General features: G+C 31.7%; 1 long non-coding RNA gene across 1 annotated transcript in view; it reads left to right on the forward strand.

The window, feature by feature from the left end:
* Nucleotides 1–15858, forward strand: part of LOC130441403 (uncharacterized) — a 246175-nt gene that overhangs the window by 223641 nt on the left and 6676 nt on the right. Inside the window, exon 2 of the long non-coding RNA XR_008909609.1 lies at nt 13758–15818. This is a non-coding gene — a long non-coding RNA (uncharacterized LOC130441403). The remainder of the gene's footprint in view (nt 1–13757; nt 15819–15858) is intronic.

Raw genomic sequence — 15858 nt, forward strand, 5'->3', positions numbered from 1 at the left:
TGCAAAAAATATATGAATTATCGAATCTCAGAAACAGTACCCAGTAAGTGGAAAACCAGCTTCATCCATATTCGAAAGAAAGGAAATATAAAAGACCCAAGTAATAACCGAGGCATATGTCTTTAGCACCATGATGAAACTTCTAACAAGGATAATAACGCAGTACCTCTAGCAAAATATAGAAACAAATGCAACAATAGATCCACAATAGACTCAATATTTAAACTGAGACAAGCTATAGATAATAATAAGTCTGTATTCCTAAACTTTATTGATCTAACCCAGGCTTTTAACATGGTAAAACTCCAAGACGTTATACGCATTTTCAATAAAAAAGTGATACAAATAGTCAAGGAAATTAATCAGTAAACTGTACAGCACGACAACAATTAAATGACGTTCCAATCACAACAGGGTGACTGTCTTAGTCTAATGCTTTTTAACCTTGTCCTATACCGTTTAATAAATGGAGTCATCACATTATGGGAAGCAATGAGTTCCGAATCGAATGGTACAAAGATTATACTGTCTTCAAAGTAGAAGATGAAGAGAATCTACAGCACATGATTTTCAGATTTAACCAACTGACAGATCAGTTCAATTTAGAGATATTTAACCCCAAGATAAAGTCGATGTAGAAAGTAAAGATCTAATCTACTATCTAGGAACTATAACATCAAACAATAAAAATATCCACGAGGAAGTAGCATATAAGCCAACAAGGCTGCTAGAATCTCATGTCCATTACAAGCAAGGTGCACATGTATGAAACAGCTGTACGTCCAATTTTAACCTGTTAATTCAATCGGAACAAAACAATTTTCCGAACAGCAAAGATAAAAACTCTAGATCAGTAGCCGAAGTAACTATCTAGGACAGAAAATGCAGTACCGATATTACATAGGTCTGTGACCTAATGACAGTTTGTAACTACTTCCCCAACTGGAGATTCTTCCTCAGAAAGTGGTATTCGGCCTCAATTAAAGTATTTGGTGTGAACGATCAATTTTAAATTGAACGCCATTAGTTAAAAGTGAATATAAAAGCTGGCAACCACGTATGATTCAAATTGATAAAAATTGAAAAAACTAAAATTATCCCTCTAAATTAATATTTCTTGTTGTGAACAATAAAAAAAGTTTAAGGACCAAATAAATTTATTAAAAAAAATGATAAATCGCATCTACTTTGTATCTAGAAGAGCACAACGAATAAAAGCGGTTAAAAACTAAAAACAACTCTAGATTTCTATATATTAAATTTAATACTAGGACTCATCTATAGAAATTCCATATAGCTGCAGCCCTCAATTGAATTCCCAGTTGTTGGAATAAGGCCAGTGAGTACAGCCCAATTAGAGCTAAAACCCACGAAATTTAGTTGTCGACGATTTTCTGGATTTAGGTAGTAGTATTTTTGATGGGATATCAAAGGTTTTACTTAACTTATTTGATGAGGAAATTGAAGCTCGACAACTCAGCTATAAAATGTATGCTTATTTTGCGAAAATGGAGCTGGTATTCAACAACTTATAAAAAAGTAACAGAACTTCTCAACTATGAGATCTAACATGAACTCAGATTTGCCTACTGTCCTACCAAAAGGACACTGAATATTACAGGAATCTTTGTTAAATTTTTTGAGATACAGTTATTTGAATCTAGATGTCGCTTGACCAAATGTCACCCCAAACATTATTCTTGAAATTTCTTTTACAAAATCATTGGAAGTTTATTGTTTACCTTTCCGCTTAGTTGGGTAAGTTTTTGAGGACTTTGTTTTATTCTATTTTTAGTTTTCGTTGAACATGCATGTAAATGTATGTATCAGGTTTTAGCTGATGCAGCTTGCTTATAAAAAGAACCGTTTTTAATCAATCAGTATCAGAAAAATCATGTGTACTTCTAGAAGGACAGTAGGCAAACCGATATTCTTTTACAGGGGTCTCACTCTGAATGAACTATTGCAAATCATTGAAGAAGATAATCACAATGAAGTTGATGACGAAATATCGCTTACAATTATGCCGCCCAAAAATTCTTGCGAGGAAGTTACTGATGAAGATTCAGGCGATGAAGATCATTTAGATATTAACAATTTGCCTGGATCGCAACTTCTAGCCGAGGCAGAAATTTTTGAACCTAATGTTGAAGAAAATGTTAATATTTCTTTACCAAGCGATTCAGGTAGTGATGATAATGAAGAAAATCTGCCATTGTCGGATGTAAAACGTCTTCTGAAAAACTCCCAACATATATATGTGAAGAAAAATTATGCTTGGAGAAACCAAGACTTAACACCTAATAATATAGAAGTTCCAAAACCACAAATTGTTCAAAATGAAAATTCGGTTATTGAATTGTTTTCGTTATTTTGGGGCGACGAAGTTATAGATTTATTTGTCTACTATTCTAATATGTACGCTACAAGCAAAAATAGGGTTGGAAACATAACAAAAGAAGAAATGAAAAATTTTTTCGCCATCCTACTACTGTCTGGTTATCAAAAATTACCCAGACGTAGAATGTATTGGGAAAATTCTTCTGACACGCAAAATCAGCTTGTTATAAATTCGTTATCTAGAGATCGTTTTGAGTATATTTTCAGTAATTTACATTGCTGTGATAACACGAATTTAGACAAGACAGACAGATTTGCCAAAGTACGATTATTGATAAATAAAATGAACAGTTTATTCCAACAGTATGCACCAGTAACTGAAAATCACAGTGTGGATGAAGCCATGGTGCCTTATTAGGGTCGCCATGGCTGTAAGCAATTCATACGTGGTAAACCCATACGTTATGGGTACAAATTATGAACAGGTTGTACCAGCAAAGGGTATGTTATTTGGGTAGAGCCGTACCAAGGTGCCAAATCAGAAATAAAGCCCTGTTATAAGGAACTGGGTTTAGGACCATCTGTGATTCTGCAATATACCGACATAATCAATTCTATTCAAAGCTTTCCCTATCACATTTTTTGCGACAATTTCTTTACGACTATACCACTTCTGAGTGAAATGACTAGAAGAAATTTGAAGATAACAGGAACCATAAGAGAAAATCGCACGTCAAAATGTCCACTAGCAAATAAATCCCAGTTCAAGAAAAAAAGTAGAGGTTTTATTGAATACAAAACTAACGAAGAAAACACTGTAGTTGTTAAATGGCATGACAATAACGTTGTCACTTTAGCATCCAATGCCTTGCCTGTTCACCCTACTCATTCAGTTAGTCGTTATTCTCTCAAAGAAAAAAAGAAAATTAAGGTAGACCAACCTCATAATATATTTACTTATAACAAATATATGGGAGGCGTTGACAGGGCAGATCAAAATATAAGTCTCTAAGAATAGGTTTGAGAGGAAAGAAGTGGTACATTCCTCTTATATTTCACATGTTAGATCTTGCGGTTCAAAATGCATGGCAACTTCACAGGGAACAAAATGGAAAACTGGATCATCTAGGATTTCGAAGGAGAATAGTCATGACCATTTTAGAAGGAAACCAACGAAAATTTGCGAAGAGATCGAAGTTGTCACAATCACATAACTGTGAGATGAGATATGATCGTATTGATCACTTAATTGTGACACAAGGGAAGCAAACCAGGTGTCGCATGTGCCACAAAAAAGTCTCCACCAAGTGTGAGAAGTCTGATGCTGCATTACATGTTGTATGTTTTAAGCCTTACCATGTGAAAGAATTCTAATCAAACTTTATTTTTTTTCTATACATTTTTTGAATAAATTTATGTTACTTTGTTTTAAATAAAATTTTACTTTTATAGAAAATAAAATTATAGTATTCAAGTGCCTACAGTCCTTCTAAAAGGACAGTCATTTTTGAAAAAACTACAGATGGGAATCGAAAATTTCCAAATGATTATGTTTCAGAGACATAAAAACAACTACTTACAATAAGAAAGAACAAAATAAAAACAAAAAAAAAATTCAGGCATATCTGGGTTAATAAAGTAGTTCTTTTCCTATCACAGAGTGATTACGAAGGTATAATTGGTCTCATTTTAAAGGTAATCGTCTAATTGACCTCAAGCAAGATTTCGATGTTCAGTGTAGCAGAGTCACAGACACATGTGTTTTATTTTCACCCAAGCAACCAGCAAAAAACAATCCCGTTCGTGTTGTTTTCCAAGAAAATTTTACAAGTCTGAATTTTTTTGCAGATGCAGTTGAAAAGTAGAGACTCTAACGAGTAAAATGCACTTTCTTTCTACCCGAAATGTTGAGTTTTCCCTCAGACTCTACGTGGCGCGAAAACTTTTTAGTAAGATGCGCCCCCTAAGTTTGAGCGCATTTTACAAAGAAATGACAGCTCCAAGGGAATTACAAGCAACCTTTTTTGTGAAAAAATTCTTAAATTACATTTTTGATCCCTTCACTTTTTCTAACATTTGGCATATATTTCGAGTTATTTGCAATATTCGGAATTTTGAAAATTTCAACAAAAATATATCAAAAAAATTTTGATGTTAACTTTCGCTGTATCGATAAAGCATCCTGAGAACTATCTAAATCCAGAAAATCAGCGAATTAACTAATTTTCGTGGGTCAGCTGTGATTTCTGGACTAATCGGTAACCCATGGAAAAAGAAATGATGAATTTAACAAAAGCTGGTAAAGAAAAACTCAACACCTTCGAAAATAAAAAATATAAACTAAAATAGTTGTATGACGGACAATATAGAATCCTTATGAACAATAAAATTAGAGAAATAATGAATGAAGGAACTATCACCAGATTTATAAAATCGCAGATAATAACATGGCTAGGACACAAAATTATAGTAATGTTAAGAGAATAACAGAATGGAAACGGGCCAAGAGGAAGACCAAAAAGCCAATGAGAAAGTCAAGTAACGAATGATCTGAACAAAATGGGAGTCCGTGGATGGACAGGGAAAAATAGAAAAAAATAGCAGGAGAAGCCAAAACATGCAAGAATCTTTAGTTTAAAAAAAAATAAATAGAACGAAGGTTCATTCACAGGGCCTGATTAAGCTGGTGGCTTGGGGGGGCTATAGCCCCAGGTCCAAGAGGGAAATCATTCTGTATTTTTTGACGTGTTGATACCACAAATCTAACGTATTGATATTATTTTGTGAATTTTTCCGGGTTTTCGAATTCCTTATGGGGGCCCCGTCATTATTTTAGCCCCGGGCCTTATAAATCTTAATCCGGCCCTGTTCATTCATCATATGAAACGAGTCGAAGAGCTCTCGATTGATCGGTTACAATTCCTATTGGATTGTACAACATTTTTTATACTTATATTTAATTTTCGGTACTATTCATATTAGTACGTAGGCATTTGTTGGTAAAAGAAATAAAAACACCGCGACAAAACATTGGATATATTTGAACTTAAAATTTAAAGTGATAAAATGGTGTCTAAATATAAACAATTCTTAATCATACTTAACATTAATGTATCTAACATAAGCTCGTATTAATATATTCGTTTTATATTTTTATCATTTTGAGTAGAAAATATTCCTAATGGTTATGGAAATTATTTCAACCCCTATTAGAACATATTAATGAATAAAAAAAATTCTAATTTATGAAAAAAAATTTAAGCTAATACATGTCGTCGCTGGTAAATCAAACAGGCATATGGTGCAAATATTGACTTTTTAAGATGTTGGTATAAAAAAAAAATCATTTTTAGACGACGCCATCTGAAAGTTGTTCGTTCTGTATTCATTTACATACCGAAAGTTACTTTTTGACCCCTAAATTGAAAAAATCGCAAAAACTTACTTTGGTATAACATTAAAAATTTGAAGTATAGAGTAAATAATATTTTATGATCTCTTTCTTAATTATCGAATATAATATAAATGTTTTTCCACATTCTCGAAAATGATTATTATATTCTCAAGCTTTTCAACCCTTAAAACTACCCCTAAATTAAAAGAGTAAATATATATGATTACACATTTAAAAATCATTTAATTGTAGAGTAAGAAATCACCATTTATTGAATAAAATATAAACTGTTCTGGAAAAAAATGAATAAAATAATAATACTACTTACACCCTTAAATTTATTGCAATTATTCATAACGATTTATTTAAAATTTATACGGTCACTTAAAGTCAATTTTAATATTTTAAATTAAATTGTAGTATATTAAAATCTTGGTAGAATATGAACGAGTTCCACTGCTTAAAATATTATTTATTTAGGGCAGAACTAATTAGTAATCAATATTTATGTAAAAAATACCCCCAAAAAATTGTACTTTACATAATCTAACAGTTAATTTGGTGACAATTTAATCGATTTCTCACTTAAATATTTGAAAGAAACTGATTAAATTATTACGACAATAAGCTTAAAAATCTACCAGGGATAATCTGAGCAATATGGTGCAAATGAAAGGAATAAATTCGTTATTTCGTAAATCGGCGACTTTAAGGAAAAATTCTGAAACCCGTCGATTTTCATTTTAAAACGGGTTATTCGTAATGATAATTTTTAAATGGAAATGTGGTTGCTGTAATACATTGTTTGAAAGGTCTTTTAAAAACCTATTCAGCCATATAAATACGTATATTAATTGATTTTTGTATTTGTTAAAAAAATTCATAAAATTCTATTATTACAATAAAGATTTAATATGTATTACTCATTTAATACAACGAAACCTAAATTAAGTGCTCAAATTGTTTACCTTCAGCTAAAATACAATGAGAAAGACGTGCCACAAATTCTTCTCGAACCTCCTTTATAACTTCCGGAGTTATTTGTGTAAACTCAATACGTAAACTTTCTTTGAGTTCATTGATATTTTGTAGTCTATTTTCGTACTCTTTACTTTTCAAGTATCTCCATAAAAAGAAATCAAGAGGAGTCAAATTAGGTGACCTAGGCGGCCATTCTATTGTTCCTCTTCGACCTATCCACCGATTTGGAAAGACGTTGTTCAAACAGTTGCGCACCAATACAGCATCGTGTGGAGGCGCACCATCTTGCTGCAACCATAAATCATTTCTGTTTGGAAATTCCGAATTTTCAATTACTAATAACTTGAAAAGTATTGGGTTTTTTGAAAAACTTTATGAAACATTTTTTTCTCAAAATTGGGCCTTCTATCGAGGTTATTTTGAAAAAAAATATATACACACTAAGATAATTCCAAAATTTCATGCAAATCGGTTCACAGTAAAAGAATTCGAAGCAATAACGCTTCAATGACTGTACTAATCGGACACGGTTAGTTGTTGGTTAGGTTATTACCACTTCCATAAGCATTATTCGTAAAATTTTTTCATTCACTAGCTGACCGAACAAATTTCGTAGATAACGCCTAAAGGCGTATTCACACCACATACCGTACCGTGCCCGCCAGTGAGAACACTCTCATTGAGATCCCGAGGCAGCAGTTGGTGTGAATCCGCCTTAACAGACGATTCTTTAGTTTTTTAGTATTTATAACACTTACTATGCTATTTGTGACGCCGGTTCTACCAATAAGAAGAAAAAGTTAACAATTACATTATATCAAAAAATGAACATTATGAAATACCTAAAATTCTTCTAATAATCAATAAAAATTACAATTTCACATTTTCATACGTTTTCTAGATTAATACAACAAACAAATACTTAATGAGTACCCCTGCGATTTGTTTATGGTCATAGCCAAACCGAACCCTCTAGTATAATTGAGTCTCAAACAGACATTACTTATTTAATGTTATAGAAATTTGTGGCTTTTAGACTTAGTAATATTTTAGAAGCACATCAAAGAACCGTTTACATTTCAAGTGACATTTTCCCACAGAAAATTCGTGTTAGATGTTACCATCGCATAAATATTGACAAATATTGACATTTATTGATACTAACACCACTTTATTATATATACTAACTTCGGCCAATGATTTTTTTAAATTATTTTGGATAAAAATAGCATCGGTATTTTTCTTGTTTTAAAGTTACAAAAACTAATTTGTTTTCGAAAAAAAAATACCTTTCTGATATTTTTATTTGATTGACTAGACTCATTATGCGCATTAATGGGCAATAAACTCCTTAAAACTTGTAGTTTTATTTCATACGAACGGCAGTAAAACTGCCATAAAATAAAAAACACAAAATTGACTATATCTCAAACATGTAGGGTTAAAAACACTTAAATCGTTCTCCCTAGGACCCTGTATTATAGAAGTTATCATTGAGGTGAACCAAACAGACGTTAAATGGAAAATATGACATGCTCAGGTGAAAAATATGCATTTTGGAGATATGCCTGTTTGATTTCACAGCGACGATCTGTATCCATATAGTTGTTGAAACACCCTGCTGATAATATAAAACTCACATAGTTTTCCAATATCATTTGATTGTTTATTTAATCGAATAAAAATACGGAGTTTGATTATTCTATACATATATAAATAGCCAACATCCATGAAACATCTGGTACATTTATTTTATCTAGAACAGTACATGCTTGTTGTAGTTTCGGGACTTGATGCGAAAAATTCGGGAGTGATTAGATAATTTGTAAATAAAGCTGTAACATGAAAAAAAATTTTTATAAGTATATTTTCTGAATATACATTATAAATTTTTAATGGATGATTATGTATGTCCAAGTAGTGTACTCGACGGAATAAATAATTCTACACTACTATCCGTAACTTTTACTGGGACAACCTGTACAATCTAAAGAAAGCAAAAATTAATTTTTCAATAAAAAGTTCCTCTTTGTTTAACTCGATAATATTTATGGTTTAGGAGATTTTTAGATCATTGGATTTGCCAAGGGAACCGTTCGCCATAAAGAGACATTCTGAAGAAAATTATCATAAATTGTTATCATTTATTGATTTTTCCGTGTTATCCGCCGTACTTGCGGAACTTGCAGCTAAAACTAAAGCAGCAGCCCCAGGCTACAAATTTAGCAAACAAAGAGTCACGATTTTGGTTTGCAGTAATGCTACATCAAACCACAAAATGGAACTGGCAATGATAGGAAAGACGAAAAATCCTAGGGCGCTTAAGGGAATTGCAAAACATGCTCTGCCGGTAAAATATTTTAATCAAAAAAGTTCATGAATGAGCAGTGACATTTTTACAGACTGGTGTTTCAAAGAATTTGTACCATTGACAGCAAAGTATTGAAAACATAATAATCTTCCTCGAAGAGTAGTTTTACTGCTAGATAATGCCTCAACTCATCCTGATGCAGAAGAGCTTAAAGATGGGGATATAAGAGCCATGTTTCTCACTCCTAACATGACTGCGATTTGTCAACCAATGAACCAAGGAAACACTTAAAAGAAATTATCGGAGAATGCTTCTTTTGACCGTCATACAAGAAATTTAGGACGGCCAAGATTTAATCAAGAAGTTGAAAACCATAAATTTGAAATGTGTTGCGAGGAATAAGCTGTTGGGTGAGAAGCATACCCGATGAAATCCAAGAAAATATTTTGCCTTTAATTCAACGTATCCCTGAAAGTGAGGAAGCATCTTTGGTTGAAGTAGGAGAGTGGCTTTCTGGAGATAACCAGTAAGAAATTACCAACGATGAAATTGTCACACTTGTTAACAGTGATGATGCTGAAGATGTTGAAGAACCTGAGACTGTTGAGCAGAACCGGACTTAGAGTCATCGTGGCCCCCGGGCCAAAATACTTATGGGGGCTATGTAAAGCGGGCGTTTTACGTGAACTCTTACATCAAGTTGATTTTTCATTATAGTCACTTTATTCATTATTTCTAACTAAAAATAGTACAAAATTACGTTCATAAATTAAAAACATTTTTTTCTTATTTTGCTACCTACAAATTCTTCAATAACACTAGTGCAGTCAATCGATTTCAGTAGCTCATTTTCAATAAATCAGCGATACCATGCATTGGGCGCAACTTCGAGCTTTCATTTTTTTAAATATGATTTTTCGGAACTGATTGCGCATAAAAAATTTATGTTGATTCTGAACATTGGTTATGGATGTATATTTTCGCTTGCATTTATATGTTTAAAAATCAATCATATGGCTCGTCGCGAGCAGCCATTAGATACGCTGAACAGCAAGAAGAAGTCAGAGTTGTCGACATTATGATGCTCTAGAGATGGCGAGACTTGGTAGCAAAGCAGCGGGATACATCAGGACGGCAGACAAAAATCACTAATTTTTTCATTCATAATGAACTTTCCCTTCTGAATTATCTATACAGAACATAAATCAATAACATTAAATTGATTCTTAAGGTTATTTTGGCTGTTTTATATTCCATCTTTGATATTTACAGTAATGTAATTTCTTAATCTGTAGAGTTAGCGTATACTGTAATGTAGACTTTCTTTTTTTCGTGAAATTGCTTCAGGAACAGTACCTTTTATATACAACTGTGTATTGTCCTCTTACTTTATTATTTTTCCTTTCTATTGTATAATATCATGTTTACTTTCTAAATATACAATAAAAATATTACAGTAACAGTGCAATACATTAAATCTATTTTTTATTGAACCCTCCCTATTATCCGCCATTTTACTACAACTATAACACACTTCCGGGTATTCCTTTGAACTCGGAAAAACATTCCAAAATTATGCCTTTTAGTATAGTATGTAGTACAATTTTTTATTTATTGATTCATTAGTTATTCAAGGAATATTTGATTGGGTTTTAATACCTCCTGTAAGTATTTTCAATATAAAATTACAATTTATGATAATTTTCTTCAGAATGTTTCTTTATGACGAACGGTTTTGTTGGAATGTACAACGATCTAAATATCTACATATCTCCTAAACGAATTTTATAGAGTTACACAAAGTGTACCTTTTTGTTGAAACATCGATTGAATAAATCATTTTTGCTATCTTTAGATTGTACAGGTTGTCCCTGTAGAAGTCTTGGATTGTTAACCATTAGGCATAAGCCGCCCCTGGCCTTTATCCATAAAAAATTTATAATGTTCGAATGTATAATTTAGACAATATACTCAAATATGAGTTCTGATTTCGCAATTTTGAATACCTATAATCTTAGAAACGAGGTGTCGTATGAAACAATCTTTTTTATGCCACAACATTATTTTCACGTCATCTACTCACCCCCGAATTCTTTGTATCAAGTCCCGGAACACCCTGTATATTTAACAACATTTTTTTGAATGTTCTATGAGAACAGTTCGTTCCTTAAATATTAAATTAGTTCTTATTATTATTGTCAAAATAAAACAATTTCGTACATCAAGCAAAGCAAATTTAACAAATTGTTTTTTTTTTTATTAAATTATAAGGGATATAAAAGAAAACGACGTTAACATATTTCCTTGATGTGAAATTTGACATTCAGATTAAAAATGAAGATATGGTAGTAAAATTTAACATTATTGGTACTGATGATATTGGACAAAAGCTTACAAGTTTAGACTTGAATTGGAACCTTTCAGATGTTTCAAGTTTGAACATTTTGGAATAATGGTTCAATTAATTGCATTAATCAGACTAGTAAACACTATTTTCGTCATATGTAATTTATGATAATTTTTCTTCATGTTGGTGGTTGGGATTATCGCAGTACAGTGAAGATGGGTTATTGTGAAACAAAATTTATATTAAAACCCAATGCAAAAAAGTTGGATTATTAGATTTGTGTGTGTGTATGAATAAGTCAAAGTTTGAGATAGCCATTGAAAACAAAAACTTATCTAGTACCACATATTCGCAGAAGGAGACCTAGTACTTTACAAGAAACTGTTTCGACTGAAGTCTTATAAGATAATCCATCTTTTTGATTCTGAAAATCAAGGTGAAGAAAGATAAGTTCACTTCTCCAAATTGCCTGTATTGTATTACGGAGGAGATCAAGATTAAGAATCGAACTATCGTCCAATTGCACTACTTCCCACGTTATATAAGATCATTGAAACATGGTTCAAAAAAGACTTTTAGCATTTCTGTTTAAATATGAAAAACTTATGACTCATTAATTTGGTTTCTAAGAAACAAATGCAGAAATGATGCTTCATTCTCCCTTCCAAAAAATGTTCACTTCAGCATGGAGAACAACAAATTTTATTGATTTTTCCAAGACTTTCGATTGTGCAAATCATGATATTTTAATTAACAAATTGTACTACGGTTTCAGGGCTTAAGTCATATATTATCAACAGAAGGTAGCTTGTAAGGGATGATACAACGATGTCTTCTTGCAAGCTAATAGAATGTGGAGTGCCCCAAGGCTCAGTACTAGGCCCTATTTTGTTTCTTCTGTTTATTAGCGACATTACCTTTCTAGACCTCAGCGGTTGAATATGTTTCTTTGGAACGACTTTAGTTTCTCTTGGATCAACCTTAATGTCCCGGCAAAGGACCGAATCTATCTAATCACCCTTAAATCATAGTATGATTCTAATCTTCTCTGTTTTGTTGTATATAAAGATGTGTCTTTTGTACCAAATAACAACACCATAAACGTCAATGATCTATCAAATTGTTAGGGCTTGTTGTAGACAATTCTTTCTTATTCAGAAAAAATTAAGTTCTGTCTGTTTCCAAGAAACTAAACTGATCAATTTCAGCAATTTGAGCAAATTTTTAATCTACAAAAGACGATTGTTATATACGCACTCAGATTAAACAGTATGAGACACTGCTTGGACTTTTTTAGAAGATTCAAAATATTGACTCTTTTTTTATTCATATTTGAATCCGTTTGCCTAATCTGTAAGCGCACTTTTCATTGCACATAGGAACGCGGAGCACTGATATGCTTACCCCACGTTTAGAGTTAGTTAAAGGCTCGGTACTATACAACGCGAAAGAAACGCACAATCATTTGCCAATTGAAATCAAATCTATTACGTTTTTTACTACATTTCGCAAGGATTTGAACGCATGTTTAGCGAAAAGTGCCTTCTAACATTAAATGACTAGTTTAATATTAATATTAACAAAGGTTTACATATTTCAGAATTGCCGTATATTTTATTATCTGGTTTATCAACATCATTAAATTTGTTTTGTTTTGATAAGGTATATGTTACCGGCCAATCCCGACTTCAGGAAAAACCAGTTTAGCCGATGTCAAAGTAGTTGATCCTGATAATGTACACTCTAGAAAAAACTAGTATGGCCTAGTCTGAACATTACAGTATATCTAGAAAGTCAAAATAAATGAATAAACTTCATAAATATGATTTGTCGTTAAAAGTTATGGTTTATTGGTAATACAAACAATCATACTGTAACAAATACTAAGCAATAAGCATAAATAAAAGCAATCACATTTCAATTTTTAAAATTGTTATTTATTTTCACATGGTGTGCTTTGGTGACACTCTTAGAAATGCAGAGTATCATTACATAACCTAACTTAACCTCCTATATTAGTTAATTATATCACGTATAGAAAGAACTAGTTTGGTCTAGGCAAAACTAGTTAGTTCTGAAATCGCATTTGGTCGGTTATATATAGATGTAATGTATATTACCTTTATTTTAAAAGGTAATATCGTTATTTATTCTAGTTTTCTTGTGTATACTGTATATTTACAGAGAGAGAGAGAGAAAGAGAGAAATGCGTTATTTTCAAAAAATTGTCACAATTTGTAAAGAAAAGCTTGTGAAAAACAAACGTAAAAATAACTAAATAAAGATACAAATAAAATAAAATTTAAATATACTGAAGAAAACCACAATGAGTAACAAAATTAAAGGTAACAGTAATAGGCAATAATTAGTGTAAAGTCTATTAGCTCTAAGGGAAGGCATGGTAGGGGAAATTAAATCGACTGAAGCGTTCGCAGTGGTCACTTTGAGCATTACGAGAGGCTATTATAACCGAAATTATAAACAAATACACGTTAAAATTTTTTGTTTGTTTCAATTATAATAAATTAAATAAAAATGGGTCACCATGGAAAATAAATCAACGGAAACGGTGGATAGCTGCAGTTAAAAGGTTCAAGTAAGTAGTACCTTAACCTTATTGTTATCAAAAATAATAATTCGGAGTATTGTAAATCTTTTTCTTTGTTATAATTTTCCATTTTTAAACCATATCTAGTTGAACTGCTGTCATAAAACTTTTGTATTATGAACGTTAGAACTTGCAGAAATTTTTAAGCGTCTAGCTTGAAACCAATTGTTACAAGAAGATTGCTTAACAGTTTCACAAGACAAATTATCTATTCCATCTTCCGATAATTACACGTTTTTCAAATAAAACTCTCGGTGGTTTGTATCCAGTTCATACTCACTTTCATAAATAAAATACTCTTCGAAAAAAATTAAGAAATTATTGACACATGCAGCACATTTTTCTTTTTCTAAATTCAATTCTATTTGGGTCAACAGAGAATTGATGACATTTCTTACTTTATGTTCATTATTTTTTGTCAATTGTGAAACGTTCTGAAGTTGATGTAATCTAATGTACTTATATACGTTTAATGCATTCTGTTATATATTTTATCATTATACTTACTTGTGTTTTTGGCTTGTTCAAGATAATTATAAAATTGTAGTAAGTATTAGATTGTCACAATTTTTTTGACGACTAATTTATTACTATTTATTATACTTTTTTCCAAAATTTTTCCGTTTACTATTGAAAAAGTATGCAGTATGCAGCATGTCCGGAATTGAATATTATTGTTAGAATAGAAGTCGTTTACATAGTAGAAGGCACTTTCCAGTAAATTTGCTTTCAAATTATTGCTGAATGCGGAAAAAGATAATATCGATTTGATTTCAATTGGCAAGTGATTGTGCAATTTTTTGCATTGTAAAATATTGAGCCATTAACTAATTCTGAACGTGGAGTAGGTAGGACTTTTTAATCTTTCGCAGAAGTCCCTGCAGTGAGCCCGGCTGTTTAGTTCGAGTAAATATCTAACAGTTCTCGTTTGTAGTTTGAAGATTCACTCACATTGAGTCGCACCACACGTACTCCAGAAGGGAAGCGCATATCGAAGATGCGATTCAATAAGGGCATAATAAACTATTAAGGAGGTGGTTCTTTGGAAACTGATTTCAGCGAAACACAGGAGGAACTTAATTTTTTAGATAAGGTGGCAATATAAACTCCCATTTCTAGGAATTGTCCACAACAAGCACTAAGAATTTTACGACGACGTCAATTTTTCATATGATAAAACTTTGTTTTTATTATCTGCAAATCAATATATTTTACAACTGATGTCTAGATAGGCGATGTCGTTTTTTGACAATAAAGCGTTTTTATTATAAATTTCCATCTAATTGAGCTTTTGCCAAAGAAAAACTAGAATGAGACACATTATATTATAATTTGGTTCCGTCTGCACAAGGATTCTTTTTTGAATAATATATATAAACATTTTTAAAAAACAAAGCATCGAAACCAGAGCTGTTTCCGACGAAATCAGCTGTTAAATGTATTCATCGATATGAGTCATAATAATTTTGAATAAAATAATATTTAAGGAATACGCCTTAAGCTAGCATAGCACATTAAGATACATATTTAGTACAATAAGAATTAGAAATAGATAATAAATAAAAATTTGTATTATAAACCGATTTTTTGGATTTAATTTGTGAACAAATTGAGCCGATTTCGTCTAATGTCTTATTCAAGACTAGATTCATTTATTCTTAATATTATTTTACAGATTTCACAGTTCAGATTGTTTCATAATAGAAACCTTTATCCGTAGGGGAGATTGGGTAACAATGAGACAAGGGTAATAATGAGACGCACCCCATATTATAGTTAATTTTTATATTTCACAGTTGGCACTACATGTACATGTTGGTAATCATAACAGTTCACCGTATCATAATTTTACTTTCAAATGTAGTTAGTTTGCGATT

This window comes from Diorhabda sublineata, chromosome 3 (genome assembly GCF_026230105.1).
Source record: "Diorhabda sublineata isolate icDioSubl1.1 chromosome 3, icDioSubl1.1, whole genome shotgun sequence".
Lineage (NCBI taxonomy): Eukaryota > Metazoa > Arthropoda > Insecta > Coleoptera > Chrysomelidae > Diorhabda > Diorhabda sublineata.